This window comes from Rhinolophus sinicus, chromosome 2, assembly GCF_057876585.1.
Source record: "Rhinolophus sinicus isolate RSI-liver-muscle chromosome 2, RSI-T2T, whole genome shotgun sequence".
Taxonomy (NCBI): domain Eukaryota; kingdom Metazoa; phylum Chordata; class Mammalia; order Chiroptera; family Rhinolophidae; genus Rhinolophus; species Rhinolophus sinicus.
The window spans coordinates 34,636,843-34,655,664 of NC_142502.1; the positions used below are offsets into that span (position 1 = coordinate 34,636,843).

The 18,822-nt window shown below is 35.0% G+C and overlaps 1 protein-coding gene across 7 annotated transcripts in view; it reads right to left on the reverse strand.

Moving 5' to 3' along the window:
- NKAIN2 (sodium/potassium transporting ATPase interacting 2) overlaps positions 1-18,822 on the reverse strand; it is an 871,385-nt gene that overhangs the window by 231,210 nt on the left and 621,353 nt on the right. The window lies entirely within an intron of this gene.

The following is an 18,822-nucleotide window of genomic DNA, read 5'->3' on the forward strand; positions in this document are numbered from 1 at the left end:
TGGTAAAGACAAGGAGGAAAGAGAATCACAAAACTGCAGTGCAGAGAACCTCTTATGTTTTCACCCTACCATTATCTGACGCTCCTTTTTCTGCCAAGATCACCACTGTTTTCCCTGGGGAACCACCTTCCCCTCAGTTTTCAGTCCAGGTGATGCTGGCCTGCTGAGCAGGAGTATGCGTGTGATCCAGGCCTGGCCAATCAGGGTTGTACTTGTCTTAGACACGGCACCATTATGCAGGATGGGTTGGGTAGAGAGCTACAGGAAAACTAAATCTGACTCTAGTCATCCCAGGCGGTCCAATAACACCAAATTCTGAGTGTTTTCTGTCACTGCTAGGCAAGAGAAGCTGGTTTCTATTTACTGAATTATTGAGCTGGTTGAAGGGAAAACCTGCCTGAGAGTGAGCCAGTGCAGAGAGAAAGAGCAGAGAGGTGCATCTTGGTGACATTGTTTCAGCCCCTAGATCCAGTTTGGCTGTGGACTTTTTGGTAACATAAACATCCCCTCCATCCTCCTGCCCCTAATTTTGTTCAGCTGCACATCCTAGTTTGAGTTGAGTTTCTATTACATATACATGAATAGCAAATGTTAAGGCAGAAACCGGTGCTGGGCACTAAGATTTGTACCAAGGTATAAGAGATGATTTCTTTACCCAAAAGAAACATGTGTTTGACTATTGCCATAATAATCATCAAATGTGACTATAATTTTACAATGAAATATGCCCCAAACCACATTCTTGAGCATAAAGGGCAGATGTTTTCTGAGTTGGCTGGACCTTGAAATTCAGACAAGCTCGAGCTTTATTCCTAACTATATATTTCTATTTGAAAACTTGATTTCAGTTGTCCCTTCTACCGCTATAATTCTGTGAATTTTTATCTTAGCTTATCCTGTATGGCATCTACTAATTGCTTCAAAACTCATCTTTGTTGGCTGTTGATTTTTATTGCTAGGATCTACACAGTGAAGAATAGCTTATCTTTTTACTCAATTAAGTAGCAGGTATAATTGAAAATACATTTTTTTCTAATTTATTATTTCCCTTTGAGGATTTCTACATACTTGGTTTCTTTATAGGATATAGAAAGTTATTAGTCCTCCAAAAAATTAGATACTTTCATATTCCCCTAGGCACTGATTTTGAAGAAAATTACTAGAACAGGATTAGATAATATTTCTCTATATGTGGTAATCGCGGTTATTGAAACTTTTGCAGGGTAGCCTGTTTTCTAGAACAATGGGCTAGAATGACCCGATGACCGTCAATTATACTTAAGAAATTGCCTTGCGTGAGCGAATACTTAACACATTTGTGCAAGGTGCCAAACTCCTTGTGAATGTTTACTTAAAAAGACAAAATACTATACTAGGGTATTTGACCCATTGTTTAATAAAAACAGATATTATGTCCATCAGCACATATAAAGGAATCTCAAGTCAACAGAGGGCAAAAATGTGCTGAGGTAAAATGAAGAACTTAATGCTTCCCATTGCAGAAACATCTAGATTCCCTTTGATTCTCATTTCTTCACAGCTGTTGGATACATCTTTCTGTCCCCCTTGCATTGGTACTCTCTTTTTTCAGGCTATCAGCATCTCTCTACGGGTTGCTTTAACAGCCTCTTAATGGATCCCACTACTCCAGCCTTTATTCCCTCTAAGCAAATCTCACATTGCTGCAGATCTTCCCCAGTGTGAAGCTAATCATATCACCCTCCTCCTTACCAAGGCCCCTTCGGGTGGAGTTTAAACTCTTTGGCATGGGTTGCAATGTAGTTAATAATGTGGAAGCTGCTGAACTCTCCAACTGCACTATTTGCCTAGAAAACCTTTCCAACTCCCTTCATCTGTGCAGCCTCTCCTCTCCTACATGACCCAGTTCAGGGGTGTGCTAGTCCTTTCCTGGCACGTGCCCACCCACCCTGCTGCACCAGACTGGGTGATGTTCAACTCGGTAGTGTCCCCATAGCCCTCTACTGACCACACTGTAATCTTTATCATGCTCTATCTTGTTTGCCTTTCCTGTAAGACCACATGACTGTGGATTGTGCTATGGTATGCGCCCAACAGCCACTAGCTAAATTTACAAGTAAATGAATAGTTTTATCTTCATCTATGAAGTTGTTCATAGAACAGATGAACACAAAATACATCATTTTGACCCCCACAATAAAAAAGTATATAATGTGACATAAAAGTCAGGAACAAATTCTAGTCTTAATGATACACCTTCAGAAATGTTTTCCATTTAGAGAAGTGCAAGAAAAGTATACCGGGTTGTTGAAAGTGGAGCTAGTGACACTTTAGACACTTCAGTTATTTCAGAGCAGGTGTTTGGAACAGGGATTAGACTCAGAACACAATGGCAAGGAGAAAGTCATATTTTTATGACATTCTTAAATGTTATGTGATGTTTTTGCCACAGTAAGCACAAAAGAATAGTTATAAAAAAAAAAATCCAACTAAAAAGTCATTGTGGCCTGTCCTCATTCCAAATGGAACCATATTGACTATGCATCTAGTGATTTTGCAAATACAAGACCTGGTATTGATTTGCCTATTTGTTCTAATTACATTAAAGTGTAGGTTATATAATAGATAGCTCTGGGTAGGGTACTTATTTCTAGTTTTCTAAAGGAAGGAAGGGTATACTAGTAGATTTCAGATTTCTGGGTAGCATGGTAGTTAAGTGGTGCTTAATTTAAGGGGCAAGTATACAAACCCTATTCCTACAATAGCTGAAATTAATAAGGGAAAAAATTCAAACCAGAAGATTGGTCCTGGAGATAGATCTTTTAGGCTATTGTACTGATAGTTTTGTATTAGACATTTACATTTAAACTCATCACATATACCATTCCTCCCCCATTGACCAGTAGTCATGCAATGCAATGGGACTTGCTCCTACCTTTCTCTGACTCATGCATAATGATTAGAACTGTGCCTTCTGTAAGATGGGGCTCAATAAAAACTGATTAGTTGAGAGAGTCATTTTCAGTTGCAGCTTCCTTCTAGTTTCCTAGGCTCAAAGATCATGGATACATTTTTTTTTTTTTAACTGTTCTCTTTTCTCTGACTCCATGAGAGATAAACCATTATTAGGTTCTATTATCTTTTTCCTGGGAATGTCTCTGAGATACATCTCTTTCTCTTTCTTTTGAGCCCTCTTATACTTGGTAGCAATTACTATGTAAAAGGCCTGGAGGCATTCACCACTTCCAATTGGCAGAAAGAAATAACCTCATGTGGCCCTCACTTTCTCCAGCACTTTTCTTTTTAACCTGTAAGGTATATTCAACCCATGTAAGTGTCATGTTCAAGGCTTTTCAAGGTTTCCCTTTGCCTACCATATTAACTCCAAACTCCTTACCTACGCTCCTCTGTCATCTGATGCTGTTCTGTTCTTCTCCTGTCCTGCTAAATGCACTTGCCTTAAGGATTTTTAACCTTTCTCAGAACCACTCTGCCATCCCAGCTCTCTTAATCTCATTCATGTTCCTTACCATGTCCTGCATTTGCACCTTTATACATATCATTCCTTTTATCTAGAATGCACTCACTACACATTTTACTGCATATGCATAACCTACCTCAAAATTTGAATGGAAATTTACCTCTCCAGTAAGCCTGATCCACCTTATCATCAATCTTTTTTTTCTTTTTCTTTGAACTGCTGTATCTGCACGCTCTGAGCACCCTGGAACTCATTTTGTGCTACGTTGACTTGCACTTGCTGATACGAAACTTGGTAAGTTTTCTTAGGCCATTTCCTGCTTGTTTATTTCATCTTCCCAATATACCTTTTTCTGAAAGGCCCTCAGGTTTGGAGCCACAGATACCAGGTTCGTAGCGTCTTCTACCCTCAGATCCCTTCCAAAAATGTAGCATTTTCTAAAGTCCTCACTTTTAACCCTGTATTTCCTGCATATGTAAATTAATAATTTTAAACAAAACCCAATAAAAATTCTGAGTTATATTCCTTCTCTACCTTTACATTATGGTAGCTACATTAAAATGCATGCCTAGGTATATTTATTATGGCAGAAGACAACATCCTAATCCATGTTTTAAAAACTGTGTGATATAAAGAAGAATGTCCTGGGCCATGTAAATCTCTTCCCATTGCTCCTTCTTCTTCTTACCAAATCATTATGACTCACATGAAATTGCTGGAATAATGAAATTAAAAGTTGTACAAGGAGATTATTTTACTTTCTGGTTAGACTCTAGTTTTGTTTTGTTTACTACATTATATGAAAAAAGCAACTCACAAACCTTTTCTATCATTAAAAATGGATAAGAATTTTATCAGAAAATACCTTATTTGAAACTTTTTTTACATCATATAAGAAAAAAAGGTTAAACTCCTACTGCCTATATGAGATAAATAGACAATTCTATTTAATTAAAAAATCAATTCTGAGTCCAGAGAGAGACACACATGCAGAGTATAAGGTCCCGTTGTTGACCTTTCAAATATTCCCTTCACATTCTCCTTCCTTTCTCTCTAAGCTATTGTCTCCTTTTCTGTCAGTGGTTCACTGAGCTATAAAAGATACCCACAGAGCTTGAACAGAAGCTCAGCTTTTTCCCTCAGAAACTGGTTGTGTCACTTAACCGCAGTTCTCATTTTCCATGTCTAGAAAGCTTACAAATTCCACTCAGGAATGTTTGCTGTCTGTGCTGGTGTTCACTAGCGTAGTCTCTTGTCTGTGGGGATTTTACCTGGTGTCTGTGTACAGATATGTGTGGATTGGGGGGTATGTTTAATACCTTTGAAAGTCCCTCAGTGTTGGAGCCTCAGACTCTAGTTCCTTTGTATCTTACACTGTACATCACCAGTGATAATGTCAAAATTGCTTATAGTAATCACTACAATGTAAAGCAAGTATATTTATTTAATTAAGTACAGAGAAACATCTTGGGTCAAAGGGATATGTTAAAAACTAGTGAGTCTGACAAGCAAATGCAAATTAAAGAAACTGAATCAGAAGTCTACTTCTGTCGTGAACTGGCTCTGTCAGTTTAAGAAATTCCCTTGAATTTTTGTCCCCCCGAATGTACTCATCACACAAGGAACTAACAAAACATGTCCCTTTTTTTTTTCTTGAAGTTTTTCTGGGGCACAAATCAAGAACACATGTACAAATTTCGTAAAATAAAAAAAGTTTGTAGACAAAGACATGTAAATATAATGACAGTATTAATACACTTAGTATTAATACATTACTTTCATGATATTTGTGAAAATGACAGTGAACTTTGATATTAAATAGTGTTAAGGTATAGTAAATCAGTTATATAAAGTTGTCTTGTGTAGAACAGTGAAATTTCTCCAAGCAAATATAATTCCAGCATTTGATAAAGTTTATATTAGGAAAGGCTTATTTGTATTTGCAAAAAAACAATAAAAACACTATAACATGTAAACAAATTTGAGCATGTCTTATAAAATTTATGCTTATTTGTCAGTAAGATAATTCCAAATTTATTTTTCTAATAACCAAGTCACTGACTAACTATAATACCTATTGATCTTGTTTCATCCATATCAATACCATATGGTCAAGACAGACTTACAGTTCTTCCATATACAACATCTGAAAAAGTGGTAGCTGCTGAGCAAAAAAATATTATTAAGCTCTTTTGAATGAGTAGTCATTTATGTACCATTCCAAACAAAATATGTCATTCCTTTACTTTCAACGCATATACTTCGATTTGATCCACATATTCTGGACAGTTTACTATGGAGTTGAGAAATTAATCCACTAATAGCCAAACTATTGCCTGCTGTGGTTTACAATGTTACAGGTACTCTACATTAGGAGTGGGTAGTTTGTGTCTTTCTAGGTTTCTGTTTGTAATAGAAAATAAGAGGAAACTACAGGGATTTTTTTTTATCACTTAAGCAGGTGACACTATAAGCTGACAAGAAAATCATAGTACCCAGTTGGAGAATGAATTCAATGGCTATACTCCATTTACTGAAATATTTTTATTCCCATACACAGACTCATCCAAAACCATATTATGAATATTTCTCCCCCTGAAAGAATGCTTACCATTGCAGGATATATATTTCTTCAAATTTTGTTATGAAAAACCCTTACAACGAAATTGAATGTCACACTACATATAATGAAGAACATATGTGTGACTTAGTAGAAATATCTTATATTCTCTATTATTTGGAAACAGTTCACATTAACACCATTCTTACTAGAGACTATAGTATAACGTTATAAATAATCCATTATACATGATAGTGACTTTATGCAGTGAACCCTAGGTCAGAAAACTATCCTTTAATGGTTTAAAGCAATTCTACAAAACTATCCTCATTATTCCCAGTAAAGCCACCATAAGCAAGTGAATTGTATGGCAGAGGATAAAACAGAGCGAGTAGAAGGCCGAGGAGCAGTTGAAATATCTGGTGGAGTTAGTATTGAGAAAGGATCACTATGTAAGATATGTTTTCATTTTCTATTGGTGATTAGGAAACTAAACAAGGTGGCTCATTTAAGAAGGTAAAAAATATTTTAAGGATAGGAAAATATATATATATACATGTTGAGACACATACATACATACATAATTCTAAATAATTTATTTGCTAAAAAAGAGCACTATATCTCTATGCTTGTGTAGTTGTTATTACAGCACATACACAATGTCCATAATTCATCTATTACAACTGAACATTTTCAGGAGATAATTGAGCCCATATAAAAAATATTTTACCTAGATTTGATTTCAAGGTGATAAGGAGAAAATCATACCATCAATTACTCCTGAGCATAATTAACCCTTTTTGTTTATTTATAACCTAAAATGCATTGCAGAAATAAGAAATGTACTTATAGAGAGGGTAGAATTCTGAGTACATAGCACAGCATCCAGCTTTCATGTGTTAGTCACTGAATAGATAGTTATTAATTATCTACTATATTCCAGGTATGGTGATTAAATACCAGGGTGGCAAATAAGTATTTAGGGAGATGAATGCAAATGAATGATTAACATAATTATTATTTTATTAATAAATACTTAAAACACAAGTTGATGTCTAAAGAATAAAAATCATATGATCACCTCCATAAATGTAGAAAAAAGCATTTGACAAAATTCACATCCTTTATAAAAATTTTTTTAAAGTTCTCTGCAAACTAGGAATAGAAAGAAACTGCCTTAACCTAACGAAGAATATTTAGAAAACAACCTAGCACCGACATTAAACTTAATGGTAAAACACTGAATACTTTTCTCTTAAGATGAGAATCAAGGCAAGGATATCTTTTCTTACTACTCCTGCCTGATATTGTACTAGTATTCTTAGCCAGTGCAATAAGGCAAGAAAAAGGAATGAAAGCCATAGAAATTGGAAACAGAGAAATAAAACTATCCGCAGACTCCATGGCTTGTCTATATAGAAAACCCTCAAAAATCTACAAAAAAAGGCTAGTAGAAATAATGAATTAGTTGAGCGAGAATCTAGAATATGCATTTAATATAAAAAAATCAGCTGTTTTTCAATATGCTAGCAGTGAACAATTGGAAACTGAATATTTAATAGTTTGGGTTTAAAGAACCCATTTATCATCTTGAGAATTTGAAGTGATTTCATTCAAATCAAATCAACAAAGAGTATATCTTCATTGATCAAACTATGTAATTTCCAGTTTCCTCTGTTGAAATATGATAATCATGTCACAGGAATTGAAGTAGGTAGGGATTGCCATTTATGTAAAGAATGAATATGAATTCAGAGACGTAAAATGACTTAGCAGACCCACAAAACTAGTGCTACAATTTTGTCCACAATTTTGATGTTTCTTTTTATTATGGCCCTTGTTAATGTTGCCAAATATTCTGATGCACAAGTCAAGTGGCAATACATTGTAAGACTACTTCTGCACTATCATCTTTTAAAAGTAATTGTGAAAGTGGTTGCTAGTATGGCAAAATTATTGCAATGTTATAAATGTTAAACGATTGTATAATTACTAGAAATTATTAATAGTCCACTCATAATTCTTAAGAAAATTATCTGTGCAGTAGTATTTGGGGGCTTCACAAAAGTCAATGGGAGGAAATTCATCATATATTGAACACAAAGCACATTAGCACAGATATCATAGTCAAGTATGCTATTAATAAGATCACAAGCATCATTGAGGGAAAACAAACAAAAATAAGGGCTCACACTGCCATTGAGTCTCTTTCCATTCCTTCCTAGAAACTAAACTGCACATTTTGAGAATACATAGGGAAGATTCCTTTTCTTGTTGGCTTTTCTGTTTTTTCTATCTGGCTAGACAGTTTAATGTAGTAGTTGATAACCTAAATCCTAGTACCAGCAGACAGGCTTGCATCTGTGACCTGATGCTTACTTGCCTGTAACCTTAAGCAAGTGTTTACTTGCTTAAACACTCTAGCCTCAGTTCTCTCACCTCTAATTGTCTAGCGGAAGTTACCCCAATAGAGCTGTTATATGGATTAAATGAGCTCATACCCTTGAAGAACCGGGTATGGTATTGGGTATGTAATAAAAGCTCAAAATATTTCATATATTATCTCTTCTCTTTTGATGTTCTACATGTCATTAGTAAGACAGGTAAATATTAAAGTATGAATATAGATCTGTTCTTATATCTTTTGTAAACTAGAACTTCTGACATTCACATCTATTACTTAACTTCCTTCAAAATTTTTAAATACTCTATTTGTAGATATGAAATTTATGTTATGTATAGACACTTATTAATTCTTTAACAATGTAGCCATTCTTAATTTAAATCAGATTCTGAAAACTTGCATTAAACTTTCAAAATCTGTAGAGATGATGATGCTTACTTAGAAATTTTGTGTTCCTTAGCTACAGTAACCTTGCTTTTAAGTGTGTGAGAGAAAGTAATGTTATGATTTCTACATCTCAAATATGAGAATCTGACTCATAGTTTTTACACCTGCAAATTTTACAAATTCTAACAGTGTAATTCTTGTGTGATATTTTCATTATCCTGGAATCCTAAGTCCAATTATTAAGCCCAGATAAATTTCCACCAATTCATGGTCAGTTTCCCTTGATTGCCAGCCAGAATCATGCCCTACTAAGAAATATTCTAGTCAAGTTTGTTTCCTTGCTCATCTACCAAAAATCTTATTATTACTCTTATATTTGTGGTTCTTTTCCATACCCGTTTTTTAGTTCAGTTCTTCTTCTCTTTTATTCCTGTTTTTGTTTACTGTGCTTTCTTTGCTGTGTTTTAGTTTGTTTGTTATGTCCCATTGCTAGCTTATCAAGAAATTGAATTAGTTTTCTGATTTTGTTTCACTGACCTCACAAACTGTACCCTGATTTCACTCACTCGCTGCTCAGTATTTCCCAGCTAATTGTCTGTCCACATCTGTCTCAATGACTTTTTCCCCTCATCTGCTAATTCATCCTTGTTCTACTTTTTTGGGGGGAACAAGAAGAATTCACTTTCCTTTAGGAATTCCTATGTGTTTGTTAAATGAATAGTGTTCTAAAGTACCTAAGATCACAAAGATATCTATCTATCTATCTATCTATCTATCTATCTATCTAACTATCTATCTATCTATCTAGATAGATAGATAGATATTATATCTATTAAGTCAAGTGATAATCTCCCTATGACCCCTCAGTTTTTTTATCCCCTTTCAAACAAATCAATTCTGTCAAGATGATCAGTGGTAGAAAGAAGCATATATACAGAACTGAGACTAACCTCAGTTTCATGTACATTAGAATCTAAAGTAGTGCACTTTTTTTTTCTTTTTCTTTCTTTTCTTTTTTTTTTTCTTTTTTACTAGAGTCTGTACTGATCACTACAGTAATGGCTTAGGCTTTATATTGCCAATTATACAAATATGGTCAACTTAACAAAACATGCAGAGAGAATTTTTTTCTGCTTTCGAAGAGAGTGTGATAAATGTAATATAATAAAATAAGGGCTCCTTAAAAAACAAAAAGCATAACAAAACAAACAAACAAAAAAACAACCTACCTTTCATGATACAAAAACTTTTATGAAGAATGGAAAATCTAACCAATGTATGTTAGATCATATTCTTTGAAAATCTAAAATAAATTTTGCCTGAGTATATTTTTCTCCATATTCCTCCCTTCACATATTGAACAACATAAAAAAGTGGTCAATTTAATAAGGTGTCATAAATTATTTTAAATCAAGTGTTATTTGCATCTCCTAGAAAGTTTAATGCAAAACAAAAGTTTTTAAATGGAAGATAGTAGAAAATAACAAAGCAGAATTAATTTGACACTTAATTGTATCCAAAATCCAGAATTAAATACAATGTGATTATTTTTCTTCAGAATATTTGTTTTATAGAAATTTAGTTACATAACGACTTTGGGTGAACCTTGCAAACTAAGTTAAGGCTGTCTAGGAAGCAAAGAACAGGACGGCTGAGGGGAGGAGCCCAGCGGAGGCCTGGCTCTCCCTTCTCTGCTCTACCATCAGCAAGTCTCCCTCCAAGCCTGGATAAGACAACTGATTACTATTGCTGATGAAGGGCCTTACTATGGAAGTCACTGTTTGGAGTACTTTGGAAATAAATCTAGTAAACCAAAAATAAGCTCTGGGAATAAAATCAGATTTTTTTCATGCATTATATTTGGAGCTCATCGGTTAACATAACAAATTTAAAAAAGACATAAACTATAAATTAAACTACTCTTCTGCCCTAAAGATGGTTTCATATTATTGCTCCCTCTTTAGTTTTGGAGTGACTCCCTAAAGGACCACTGATAATTACTGAAGATGTAACAAGATTTATTTTCAATGTTATGTATACACTCATGACCAATAATTTGGTTGCATCACCTGTGACTTCTGTGAATTTCACTTGAACTTAAGGGCTTTAACGTATAATTACCAGAAAAATCTAATGTGAAAATCTAATCACAATTAGTCTCCCAAGATACAACTAAAACAGAGGGCAGACGCTGTTCTTTAGAGTACATGTAAAGTAACTCTAACTCAGATTGCACCCTGTGTATCAAATTGTATCAAATTTTGGCAAAATGTAGCAAATGCCCCTCACAAAGTTCAATACATATTGGGATTGCTTCATTAATTAAATTTTGTTTGGAGATGTTTTCATGTGTCCAACATTTCCAAAAATTGGTTTAAGCCAAAGAGTAAATCTCACATGCAATTTTTGACTATTCTAGTCAAAAATTGCATTGACCTAATATAAGGTGATTTTATTTGAACAGATAATGAGCGGAGGAAAAGAGCATTTGGGGACACAGTGCGATTCTACTGCAGGTGTCTAATTGGTTGTGATACAGGTCTCATTAGGATCCACGGCAGTGTATGTTTCACACACACACACAGCCTTGGGATGCTGGAAATTATCAATGTGTTTGGTGAAAGGCTAATGTACATTTGCCAAGACACTGTCAATGACAATACGGTAATAACCATGTGAACTTGTGATTTCATAATGCTCCATGGAAAATGAACAAAAATGAATATCCTAAGGCAGAAATTAATCATTAACTTAAAAAAATCTATTAACATGGAACAAATTGAGAGATGGGAATAGAACAGCCCAGAGTAATTGGGGGAAAATTGTTTTTTTTTATTATTGCAAAAATAAAACAATTTCTTTAAAAAAAATTGCTGTCTAACATTTCAAGAAACATATTGTCTGATGTGTTCTTCCCTCATATAATTGTGCTTCCTTCAAATAGTTTTTTTATTGTAATTGATATACAATGTTATACTAGGTTTCTCCATAAGAACTTCTCTAACCACACTGTTTAAAGTTCCTCGCCCCTGCACTATCAATTTCCCTTACTCTATTCTACTTTCCCCTTCACAATCACTTATCATAGTCTGTACTTTCTAGTATACTATATACTGTCAAGTATATTGTTTACTGTTTGTCGCTTTTTCCACTAGAATTAAAATCCCTCGAAGGTAAGATTTTTGCATATTTTATTTCCTGACATGTCCCAACTACCTACAACAATGCCTGGAATGTAGTAGAGATGCAATAAAAAATTTTAAAGAAATATGAAGTAATCATCACATAACTAACTATGAAACCTGCCATGACTCTTAAAAGAGATGCCCAGAAAATATTTAAAAGTGCAATAATTAAATACTGAGGACTCTAAAATAAATCATTTTGTGATGGTAGAAGAAAATTTTCAGGTGCTGAAAGTGAAGTAGGAAATAGGCAGGGGTTGAAAAACGGGAACAAATGAATAAGGGGAAAAGTGAAGAAAGGACAAGCAGAAATGTCTTGAAAAAAAAAAAAGAGAACAGTTTAATTAGATGCTTCAGGGTTTTATATACTTGACTATGATGTGAATAGTGTTCCTAGATTTTCACCCTTAACCTCCCTGAAATATCTATGCTAGTCAGTCATTATAGAGTAAGATTCTTTGAAAATGTCTTTCTTTCTAGATAGAAGTCTCAAAAATGCTATGCAACCTAAGAAAAAAAGTTTGACACATTTAAAAAATATATATTCCCATCTGGGTTTTTCTGCTGTCAAAATTGTTTTCTTTGCCAGCTCCCTTAGATTCTTAGTTGGAAAGGGTGGTGAACCACTTTCTGATGCAGCAGTTTCAAACTTGACTGCAGATCAGAATGATCTGGGGAGCTTCTAAAAGTGCCCGACCGGTAAATGAGAACTTGCGGGGTGAGATCCAGGCATGGGTGTTTTTTGGAAGCATCCCAGTTGATTCCCGTATGCAGCCAAGTTAACAACTACTGAAAATCCCCTATTTACTAACTTCCTGTATGGAGGTTTGTCAATCTTAAAACTTCATTTACTGGAGAATCTCCTGAACTTAAGGGCTAATCGGCCATCTACCCCAAACTGAAACTGTAAGCGTAAATGCTAGCAGTCTGTCTCTAACTTTAACATAGCTCAGAATCACCTGGGAAGCTTATTAAAACGCAGATTCCTGTGCCTCACCTCTACAAATTCTGATTCAGGCCAAGGGTGGGGCCTGACATTTATCTTTTTAAGGAGCTTCCAGGTGATTTATCTGCAAACTAAAGTTTGAAAGCCATTGCCCTAGAGAAAGAGCGTTTTGGGATAGAGATCGTCAGGACTGCTGGGAGAGCCCTGGAGAAAATCCAGTGGGGGTTATTGTCACATCCCCCACTCCAAATGTACTCTGGATCTCCAGTGCATCTCAGCTGATGTATCAAAATCCTTGGTTACTCATTATCTTCAAGGTTGGCCCAGATCTAAAACAGACATATGGAAAGAATTGGAACAGCCCACAATCCCCTATGTGTCACCGGTAGAGCCATTCCCCAATGTCAGTAACATGCACATGTGTAATGTGTTTCCAGCTTTCTTGGATAATGTCTCTGATCGCTCGTCCTCTCTCTGTTTCAATAACATTTGGTTCTTGAACATCTCTCTTTAGGCACTTCACAAATACAGCACAGTATCTCACCTTTACAAGATTTTGCACTGCTTGGAGCAGGGCCCACCATGTTCATCTTCAAAATCCCACCTATCAGAACATTAAGCATATACTATATATCTGTGGAATTCTTCATGACAATATCCATGGTTCCTACATTTAGAGTTATGGATCCATGTGGAAGCTAGTGAGGTAAAAGGATATAGAACTAGCAATGGTTAAAACAAGGAACTATTTGCATAATCAGCTCAACAGCTCACCAAGTCAAAAATGGTTCTAAACTTCCCACATAACTCTCAGATTGGCCCTTTGTGATTCTATTCCTATTAAATATTTCCTTTAGAATTTAATTTAACCCACATAAAAATACTGGGGGAGGTATAAAATGGTTTGGCTAAATACATCATTGTTTATCTTGGTTTTTGGTCCTATGACCCATAGGGGTTGACATTTCTGCTTAACACTGGAATGGTCTTGAATAAGACCTTCAAACAGAAAAAATAAAAAATAAAAAATAAATAATATCTATCTGGGGCTAAACAGAGACACTAAAGTAAGTTACCAGTGACATCAATAAAATAGCCTCTTGATATAATATTGCCACTAAATGATAGTGTGTGCAAGGGTGAGGATTTGTTTCTTGCCACGTATTTTTGCATTTGCCAAATTAGGCACTTGCTTACATAGGTGTGTTGAAAGGGAAAAATTCAGAAGAGAATTTTTGTCCAGTAAAAGTTCTAATTTTTTCCAATGCTAGGAAAGCAAGTAATAGTAAATTCATGTATCTCTAAATATGAACCAATATACCTTTAGTCATATATTAAAAACTTTTCATGTCATTGTAGTTTAATACACTTCATCGTATTTTGGTTATTAACGAGGAGTTTATGTGGCTCCAATATCACAATAAAGAGTCCACAATTCTGTTCCACTAATTCATATTGCTTTTGTCTATTGGAGGACATTTGTGTATTCTCAGATGATGAACCATGGCTGGAAAAGCACCTGACATTTTGCTGATTTTTCTTAACAGACTCATGATGCCATCAATGTTTTCTTTCTTTCTTTTATAATATCTTGAATCTTAAAAATATCTTGTAGATTTACAAGTCTGGAACTACCATTTATCTGCTCTTCTAACTAACTAACCCTCGTACTAGTATTAGCAATGCCACAAGATACAAACTGCAGAAAAATTCTCGAAGCAGCCCACCAATTTTCATCTATTTATTGACAGTCCTCCCACAGATTTTCACAATTCTCCCACCGAAATGGGACACAAATCACGTTTTCTTGTAGAAGTCAGCTGCGGGTGGCTGTGCATTGTGTTGTAGGGCTGCCAGGCACACAGGCTGTGGCTGAGGCCATATGGCAACAGGCTGACTGACTGCTCTGTGTTGAGTCCTGCACCTGTTACTCACTGGGAGGACGCTCTGCTACTGTTTACATTCTGAGAGCTATTTTAATTTTCTCCATGGCTACTTCTCTGTGACTCACTGTTGGCTTCCTGTTCTTTCTCACTACTTTCTAAACTTCAAATAATTTAAGCAACTAGGACTCATTCAATATAAGTTTATACGGGCCTTGCCTCTCATTCATTTACATTTATTTCTAATCTTAGTGGAACATAAAGGACACGCACTCTTGGTGAAATTCTTCTCTGATCTGTCAACGAGAGACAGAGATTTGAAAAATCTGTGGGAGGAGGTGGAGCCTCTTGGAGAGATGAAATACGAAGGTCATTACCCTATGATTTGTTTGTGTTTGTGGGCAATTCTGCTTCCTGTGTAACTGCAACCTGTGGCATGACTTGTGGATGTTGTCAAATATCTATCCTTTCCGTTATTCTCCAAAGGATGACTACAGTAATGGATCTGTATACAAAATACTTTTATATAGCTGTGTTAGCCAAAAGATCACCTAAAATAAAGGCACATTACCAAATACACATTTAAATTAAAGTAGAACTTGGCATACATCATTTCTAGAGCAAATTCAAGAATAAAATCAGTGGGGAAAGCAAAAAATAAATATATTTTTGAACCTCATTGCTTTTTTATGTATCTGAATGGTTTTATAAATACTTTTGGAGAATTATTTCAAAAGTACTGAGCCCTTTTGAGGGTCAACAAGGGTACATGTGTTAACATGCTGCATTTGTCAAATGAGGAAATGATTTTTTACCTCTACTTTCATTGTATTTGGCTGTTGGGTTAAGCCGGACAGAAGCTTGAAAAGAGGATACAGCAAGGTGAGATTTGGTGAATAATTCCTTGCCTTTTGTTTTGTTTTTGACAAGTAAATTGACTTACTGGGATCTAGGGAACACAAGGATGAACCCCTAATCACCCAAAATATTTCCTCCGATGGAATGTTTGGCATGGAATTTCTTCAGATCCAGAGAATTTACTCTTACTAAAGTACCACCTAGAAAAGTGATGATTCATTTACACAGTACTTTGAATTATTTTTGCATATTTAGCTGTTGTTATTATTAGTAGTAGTTTTGAATTGTTCTTGTCAGGTATTTTCTGAGAACAGTTTTTAGAAAAATGGTAGCTAAAGAAAATGTAAATTCTGGTTTGACTGGGGATGGGTTAGATATGTGTAAAAAGAAGAAATGGAGTAAACTGCAAATTAACTGGATGGAGGAAATATGTTTTTTTTTCTTTTTTCTATTTTTAATTGCCTCAGGCTCTCATGTGTGGGCAGTTTCTGCAAAAAGGTACAAAGTGACCTATAGTTTTCTGTCCTATTTGAAGAAAAACATTCTGAACTCAGGGCACAGTCAGCTCTCAGAACTGCTCTAGGGTAGAACTCATCATGTTTTCACTAGACTTAAGGTTAAAAAATGGATTTAGCTTGCTTTTCTCCCTATTTGATCTACAGCAGTATTTATAATCTCTGAACTAAGATCCTCAAGATCTGTAATAAATATTAATTTACAGATTTTTTAAAACCAATCTCTGGTCTGAAATTACCTGTAAGCCAACTATATCTTTCTTGATGAGGATTTAGGATATGTAATTAGTCTCTGTTTTTTTCAATCTTATCCCTACTCGTGTGATTCATTTGAAACTAGTACTGTCAATTCTGTCCTTGGCAGCATATAGTTATCAGAATATATGTAGCAGTTCGCTTCCAGGTCTTTTAAGAACACATTTCATTATATGTATACTGAGATGAACTTATTGCTTGGTCATCAAACAAAAATGTATATTTTTGAAACGCATCTTATAAATATTTACTAATAGGTAATGCTGAAAAACGCAGCTAGGAATGGGAAGGAATTACCTGAAATAGTTTCTACAAGCGGGTAAAAATAGATAAACGTTGTTCAATAATGTATTGTTTTGAGTAATCAGATAAAAATAATTATAACAAGAAGAGCTGTTAATTAAAATATCATGCATAGCCTCAACACCCACCATTTAATTCACAATTAGTTCAAAATAAGCAGAAAGAATTGAGAACTCAAAGGTCTATGCTTTATAAAATGTCAAGTTTAATGCCTAACTGTGAACCAGATTGCTTAGGCTACAGGCCTTTCAACTGTAAATATCAACTGCATAAAGGACAGCATGAATCTTTTAACTTTATAAAGATAGCATGCAGACTCTAACATTTGGGAAAATTAAGTCACTTACTAACATTTATGAGGAAGCACGCATTTAAGCATTACACTGGACCCTTTGTGAACAATTATATGGATGTCAAAATGTTGTATATCAGGTTCCACCATAATGTTAAAAGTCTTGGTTAAAGAAAAGACTCAAACGACTTCTCAAAGTTTTTTAAAAAAGCATTGAAAACAAGGTCCTATTCAAATTCCCCTAGATAACAAGAGAGATTCTGTTTTTAAGATAAATTGAAGGAATTTGCTCCCACAATTTTAAAAAGTAAGCGTTAGACTTAGTCATTTCTAAAGTTTCATGAGATCTAACCATCCATACAATTATAAATATTATCATTTCTTTCACCAAAGCACTAAGGATTTAACCAAATTTCAAAAATCGCAGCAAATATTCTTCTGAGGACATTGTCCCTAGTTAGGGAACAACAGGAAAATGACAGAGATTAAATGAATTGTTCATGTGTTAAAGAGGCTTTGGTTTGAATAGATTTAGAATAACACCCCTTTGTGTATGTCTTAGTAGTTAAGTAATGTTTCCTCTGACATTTGTTCTAAAGACTGATTTCAAATCCCAAATCTCCATTTTCTTGAATATTCATTTCAAAATGAGCATAAAACTTATGTCTATATTTATTTGATTATATTCTTTCAAAGTACAATTTTTTATGATGTACCTTTCTAGTGTGCTGCTTTTTAGAATTATGTTCAATCACGTGATGAAAATAAACAAAATAAGAGAGGGTAGACTTAAAAGATAGCAGGCAAACCCCCTGGCTGTGTATCTTGCTCATTTTAAGGATGATGTGAGAAAATTAATTACTTTAATCAAACACCTTGGCTTCTTGCTCACAAAATACTGAGTATATGTGTAAATGCAGTCCTTTCCTGAGCGAGTGGCAGATGGTTAGATGAGTCATGGGCTCAGAAAACACTTTTGTTCAGAAATACAAGTGTTATAGTGGAACAAAATAGAGTTTTAACTAGCCAGGGAAACCACAGGAAAAATAATTAACAATAGCTTAACAATGATCTATAATAAGGCAGTGCATTAATTATACTGATAAAAAAAAGCAAAATAAAACATATACACAGCAAGTCCTGGGTAAAGTTCACTACTCAGGCGTGTAGTTGGTATACTCTTTCAGTTTTCCAGGATCATAAACTGTGTAGTCATTCATAAACTCTTGCCTTCCTTCACCATTTCTAACTCCTGTTGATAATAGCATGTTCTGCTTAGTATTAATCACCGATGGAACTGTCTCCAAACTGAGCACCCAGTGAAAGAGTCTCACTCCCTCTATCATTAAATTGAATGTGCACTTAGCTGTTGGGGTGGGGAAGGGTGTGGACATCCTTCTTACGTATTTTCCTTTGTGTTATTTGCCAGTAGTAACAGTGTGTGATTCTAAAGTGGCTACCAACTGGAATCCCATCTGAGTCATCCCTTTGCCTTAAAGAGCTTAGTTATAGGTTTGAATTGTGTCTCCCAAAAAGACACGTTGAAATACAAACCCCCAATACCTGAGAATGTGACCTCACCGAGAATTACAGTTATTACAGATGTAATTAGTTAAGATGAAGTCATACTTGATCAGGGTGGGTCCTTAATCCAATAAGACTGGTGTTCTTATAAAAGGAGACACAGAGAGAATACTACTTGAGGACAAAAGATGCAGAGAAGAAAGTCATGTGATGATGAAGGCAAAGATTGGAGTTGTACAGAACACCAAGA